The sequence below is a fragment of the Helianthus annuus genome, chromosome 4, assembly GCF_002127325.2.
Source record: "Helianthus annuus cultivar XRQ/B chromosome 4, HanXRQr2.0-SUNRISE, whole genome shotgun sequence".
NCBI lineage: Eukaryota > Viridiplantae > Streptophyta > Magnoliopsida > Asterales > Asteraceae > Helianthus > Helianthus annuus.
Window position 1 is genome coordinate 22,560,153 of NC_035436.2, and position 7,361 is coordinate 22,567,513.

Below are 7,361 nucleotides of genomic sequence, written 5' to 3' on the forward strand. Positions count from 1 at the left end.
GTATTCACGTGTGATGTTATTTATAAGCAAACACTAGATATGCTATGCAATAGTAAACAAGAAACGAAGCTTGCAATCTGGAGCCGAGTGTCATGGTCGATTTCGGAAGAGTTCGGTTATAGTCTGGTTTTATGAAAACGTTTTAAAACCAAGTTCACTATAACCAGTGGCTCTGATACCAAACTGTCACACCCCCTAATACCACCTAGGGATTGTCCCTGTTAAGCGTGTGACGTACCAACAACGAGCCATTAATTACATGGAACCCATCCCAGTTTGTAATTAAAGTCCCCAATTATTATGAAAAATGTCATCAACAAGTTTAAATGAAAACCAACACGTTCAGCGGAAGCAGATAGTAAACCAATGTTAAATTGTTTCAAAATCAATGTATAATGTCAAGTATTCAATCACATGAATCTCTCTAGTCGACCCATGACCATTCCAGCTACTCCAGACAGCAAGTTCCCAATTCCAAGATATCTAACGACCTGCGAGCATGCAACAAGTGTATCAGACAACGCTGGTGAGTTCATGGTTTTACGAAAACGTTGGTTACCAAGTGTTTAGTTAATCCATTGAATTTAAATTACGAAAGTAATGTTGATAATACCCCGAATACAAGACGGCTTCTGATTATTTTGCCCTTTCTCCAACGCTTCTATCAAAGCATTGGTCATGACTAGGTCATTAGTTCAACACCCGTCCTCCTAGGTATGGGGTGAGGTTGCCAAACCTAAGTAGCGCTACTAACTAATACCATGTTACCTCCCAGGTAACCAAACACCATGGAGGGACTTTAAAGGTGATAGGAAGAGTATATTATCCAGCATTCCCGTGTTTACCCAAAAGACTTATCCCTCCCGGATACCCAAAGACTGTCCCAACCATCGGGCGCATGCTCAAGAGATGAACTCACCTTAGTTTGCTCGGTAAGATTTAGTTACTTTACCCGTTCCAAGTTGGCCCACCAAACCCTACCGTGATTACCAATCAACATCAGTTTTACACGCACATAAATCACATGTCTCTCATACACTTTGCACCAGTAGCGTACCAGAGATTCACATAACATGTAACAGTTTATATATTAATATCAAAGCGTGTAATTTAATCAAGTTAATGGTTCACCAAAAACTGTATTACATATAACAGGTATTTCGTTCCCATACTAATCAACATATCCATGTCAGTGTCACCCGAGTCAAAACATGCTCCTAATCTTAACCGACACTATCATACACTCAAATAATATATACAAATGTTAACATACATAATCATGATCATACAGTGGTATGCCGACGAAATACCCAACAACAATCACAATTTCTTGGTTCATCACAATTAATTAATTCACATAATACTAGAAAATATCACTGGCTACATTAAATGGGATCACATGGGCTGCCATTATTACTACTTGTTTATCCAACATAATACTTGTTTTAAATTCACATATAATCGACCAAACACTAAAATAATCAGTCAATAACATTCCACTCGGTCACATCAAATTCATAGATCACAATTCATATCCACGTGTTTACTAGTTGTGATAACCTTGGGAATTTACCCCATGTTCCACCCACTTATCCTCCATTTTATAACCATTTCAGATCGGTAATTATTTTGAAGATGCCAGCCCACATAAGGTGGCCCACTATCAATCATAGAGTCATTTACAAAACCAATTTCCCTAAAATTAATCAAAAGAACTTCCATATATCACATAAATCCGTAACCATCACCTTACAATTATATCTTTCTTATGCATTGTTCAAGAACCTTTTCATCATACAAATTAAACCATGAATCGCTTATTCTCTCCTACCCGTAATTCATAAGCATCCAGTGTTGGTAATCGAACATGCGAATCACAGGTTAGAATACAACGAATTGAGAATCAAAGAACAATAAACTTGCTTGTATTGAATGAAAAAGTGATGATTACAATTGACATACATGAACCCTATATATACTATACGAATCGATGCGATTGTAGAGACATATCTCTTCACGAACGGTTGCGACTCTTGAACTTGTGGTTGAGATTGATCTTGAAGAGGTGTGTCTCCTTGAAGCATCGTGTCTCTTGCTTCCTCTCTTGTTGGCGTCGATGTGAACAGGTACGTCTCCAGGAGAGGCGTCCCTTGATTAAGTGTAGGTTACAATCTTCCAATGTGTCGCATCTAGTCCTCGTACTTGCTAACTAATCTAATTACAATATAAACTATCTACTATTTACTTAATGACCCCTATATTTAGTTTAAATATCAATACTCCCCCTTAAACTAAATATAGTTTAACAAAGGTCATCAACTTGCTTGACTTGCAGTAGCATTGGTTCATCTTCCAATGCGAGATTGGCTTCTTGTTGCGTGTCTTTCTCCTTTTCTTTCCACTTGGTGCAATCTCTTGCAAAATGACCAAGTTTTCCACAATCATAACATCTGAACTTGCTCTTGTCTTGGTTTCTTGGACCCATATCTTTTCCATGTCCTTGACTTCTGCCATAGTTTTGAACACTACGACCCTTTCCATGATGCAAACTTTCAAATTGGTTATCTGCACGTGCCATCATGAGTCCTCCTTGATTATTATCTTCTTGCTTGTCTTGACTTTTGAGACGTTCTTCAAAAGCTATTATTCTTCCCACTGCTTCTTCAAATGGCATTTTATCTATTTTTGAATATTGTTCGATATTTGCCACGATGGGTAGGAACTTCTTCGGAACGGAAATGAGTAATTTCCTTACTAGTTTCTTGTCTTTGATAGTGGTACCGAGAGTTTTAAATTTGGCTTTTATACCACTCAACTTGCTTGCGAAACTACTTACTGTTTCGTTCTCATCCATCTTTAAAACTTCCAGTTCGCTCCTCAAAGTTTGTAGACGTGCTTTCTGAACCATATCTGCTCCGAGATAACGAACTTTGATTGCATCCCATACTTCCTTTGCTTTTTCGTATTGCGCAACTTGCATCAAAATATCTTCCGGTAACGTTTGGAAGATAAGGGCTTTCGTTGTGTGCGCCTTCTTTTCATTTATCCCTTCTGTTGAAACAACTGTTTCCCAAAGACTATATGCCTTCAAGATTGTTTCCATCATAACTGCCCATTGGGTGTAATTCGTCTCTTTCAATTTTGGGCATTGAAGAGATACATTCCCTTGCTCGTGGAGTGACGTTGATGCACTTCCTTCTTTTTCTGTCATGCCTCCTTTCTTTCTCCCCTTGCTTTTCTTGCCTATCTTGCTTGTGATCGGATGATCCTTTTCTTGACCGTGTAGATCAAATTTCTTACTTAGTTCTTGCGTCTGGCCGACTTGCTAACCAGGTTCTTGCGTTTCTGACCGACTTGCTAATCAGATTTTTTTATGTACCCTGACCCACTTGCTAATCAGGTTCTCTGACCGACTTGCTGATCAGATTCTTGCTAACTTGCTGTTGCGAGTGATAAAAAAATATCCAACCAACTTGCTAATTGGACTTAATTTAATCGACCCGCTGTACTTGCTTTTTCTTGCTTTGACCAAGAATGGTCGTTTTCTTGCTAGACTGAATCGTGATGATTCAACGTGCTACTTGCTATTTTGAACTAAACGATCCGGAACTTGCTATTTGAACCAGGAATCGGTTTGACTTGCTAGAACCGATACGGGTTCGATTTCTTGCTATACGTATCGTTTATGATTCAAAAATTGACTTGCTTACTTTAAAAAACATGCTAATGATCCCCTTTTTCAACATACAAAAACTTGATTGTTTGAATTTTACTTAAAAAATTTGAGACGACAACCTTTTTTTTTATGTTTGTGATTCCAATATGGCTTTGCAAAAAGTCAAATTTGCAATTAAGATAGACACTAGTGATCCTTGTTTATGATTCTTTAACGAATCAGTACAACAGATATGATGCCTACAATTGGAATCAAAAATCAACTTTGACTTTTACAGAACACGAAAACCAAGATGACCCTATGGTTTCTTTCTTGTGGTTCGACTAAAACAAAATAAAAAACGTACTTACGAAATCGAAACACGGTTCTCTGATTCAAACGGCAACCCCGATTATCGTTTCTTGCTCGTAATCTTGCACTGAGATCTTTCTTTCTTGCTTCCTGGATCGATTAACGTGGTGCTCTGATACCACTGTTGGTAATCGAACATGCGAATCACAGGTTAGAATACAACGAATTGAGAATCAAAGAACAATAAACTTGCTTGTATTGAATGAAAAAGTGATGATTACAATTGACATACATGAACCCTATATATACTATACGAATCGATGCGATTGTAGAGACATATCTCTTCACGAACGGTTGCGACTCTTGAACTTGTGGTTGAGATTGATCTTGAAGAGGTGTGTCTCCTTGAAGCATCGTGTCTCTTGCTTCCTCTCTTGTTGGCGTCGATGTGAACAGGTACGTCTCCAGGAGAGGCGTCCCTTGATTAGTGTAGGTTACAATCTTCCAATGTGTCGCATCTAGTCCTCGTACTTGCTAACTAATCTAATTACAATATAAACTATCTACTATTTACTTAATGACCCCTATATTTAGTTTAAATATCAATATCCAGAACACAATAACAATCGATCTAAATCATTCATTAACAGTAACTAGCATACCCTATATCGATCACACAGTTGGCTATAATCTTGTTTTCATTGAGACTTCTACAATCATAACAAGCCTTAGTTGGATCAGGTTATCATTGGTACAATTTAGATAATGTTTAACATGCTTTCCATCAATTACCAATTCATTATTATCACTATGACATTCAAGTCATGCATCAAACAAAGATGAGTACTGTTATGTATCAAATCCATCGTGACAATATACTTACCAGATCGTACAACTTCACATGCAATCAAAACAATTGGTAAGGTTTAACACTCAGATGATTATACTAACCGAGAGATCGCGAAGGGTGCACCGGAGCGAGTGAGTGAAGGGTGATCTCGAAGGGGGGGGGGGTCTTCTACTGTTGCACGCACACATGAGAGGAGGGTAGGGTTTTGTTTTGTTTTGTTTTGTAATTGTGTTATGAAAAGGATAATACGTGCACAATATACTAGAGGTTAGCTGGGCTTAAGCCCATAAAATTGAACTTCCATCCCAAGTGGGCAAGGGTGGCGGTTTGGGTTAAGAACAAAAGGCTTTGAGTTTGGAGGTTGGGCCGCAAATGGGCCACACACGCTAGTGGGTATCGGGTTGAATGCTCGTACAGTTCGACCTGGGTTGCAATTAATTGCGTTCTGGTTTAGGTAGCTATAACCAGTTAATTACATGCATACGTATATATACTTGAAACACATACAATCATAATCATTCACTTATAATTAAGCATTTTAACTTATTAGAAAACGTACACACAAGTAACCAGAAATCCATACAAGGAAACAACCCTTCAAATCACGGGTTGTCACAGATAATGTAATGTTGGGGGTCGTTCCATAATTCATAAGAAATTTTGTCCGGTATGTGGTTTTCGTATAGAATTTTTTTATGTATATACGTTTTCGACCCCCGGTTTTATATTTTTTTAGGTATATATGTTTTCGACCACACGGTAAAAAATCTAAAGCTTCGCCACTACATATTAAGAATGTGTTTAATCTCATATATTTGGTCCAAAAAGGGATGTGAGTCAGTCTATTTAAAACAAAAACATTTAGGGACTACAAATTTCTTACTGGTTACGTTGTTGTTGTTGTTTTTTTTTTTTTTTTTTTTTTTTTTTTTTTTTGCGGCATCTCACCTCGAAATTACTCCATAGGTTCCGTAATCTATATTGTGTCAATCTTATGGACGACTGGATAACGAGTGAAAATTAGAGATCATGGGCCTAAAAGCCTATGTATGTACTCATATAAATTTTTAGAATTTTTAGATTAGATTATCAAGTTTCACTATTTGGGACGATAGTTCTAATGTCACTTGTTGTAGTTAGATAATTATAATATTGATAAATATGAAAATTCGAATGTTAATTTATTTTGTAATGTTTATAAATCCTTTATCACAAGTTTTACCCCAAGTATTAACATGAAAATACGTTAACAAATTTCACATATCTACATTATTTTCATATATAGACAATTCACATCCAAAAAGACAAATGGGTCACTTCTCCTTAAAATTAGATACGAGGCGTGATTTAAAAGTGCATAGGTCTAATTTATATGTTTTAATACATCTATGATGATTCACAAGTAAGCAAGAATATTCAAGTAATTCATGGAATTAATGTAACCACTTATTTGAATAGACAGTAGTGTTTTAAACATGCCTTAAAGTAGACACCTTTATGATATTTCGTTAACAAAATGATTAAAGTTGAAAACAGTTATGTTGTTTTATATGCACTCATACATAGTTATATAATTTTGTTGTCCGCAAGAACCCCTCAGATATTAATGATTACAAATGTTGTTCTATATTCACTAGTTATTACTAGTTATTATGATCATTGCATAAGACAACATTAGAAGTAATCTTTGTCAGATGGATTAGGTCCCATGCATAATGGAAATCATTAAGCCAACCAAGCAAATTAAACTAGGGCTAATTATGAGTCACATAGGAAGACAAAGATCCAATCCAAGACCTAGGGGTATGTGACCCAAACAAACCAACCCGAATAAGACAGTTTATGTATTTCCATCAAGGATAATAACTCCAATATGGACACACGTAAATCCATGTAACTATAATACGACATATGTAGCACGTCTATTTAAAGGATCAAACAAGTTGGCAAGTCATAATGAACAACATTGAAATAAAACCTGTGTAAACATACATGTTGGATTTTAATAATTATAAACTTTTTAGTTTTTAATTCCAATTTTTAAAGAAGTTAATATATCTAGTGTTGGCTCACACGAATACGACTCATTTTTGTTCAATAACTCAATCCACTCACGCCATGGTACGTGTTAAATTTGATGTCATACTCCTATCAAATTACTTTATATCATACTCCTACCAAAGTATTTAGAACTGGGGTTGCGTTTTGCAGGATGATGTGCAACTCGAAATGTTGGAATTCAGCTCGAACCCACTACAAGAACGGGGCACCTTTAGCGGCGACAGTTGTTGCCGGTATTGACTACTTTTGTCTCCGCTATTGACCATTTGTCGCCCGTATTGACCATTGTCGCCGGTATTGACCATTTGTCGCCCGTATTGACAACGCAAACAACGCCATGAACATAATCAACATATACTAAAGGTAATAAAGTCAAAAACTACGTTTAAGTCGTACATTATAATCCTACAACACTTAATTAAATCATACATTAAAAACAACAAGTCACTCCTCGTCGGATTCCTTATCGAATAAGTCATCAGA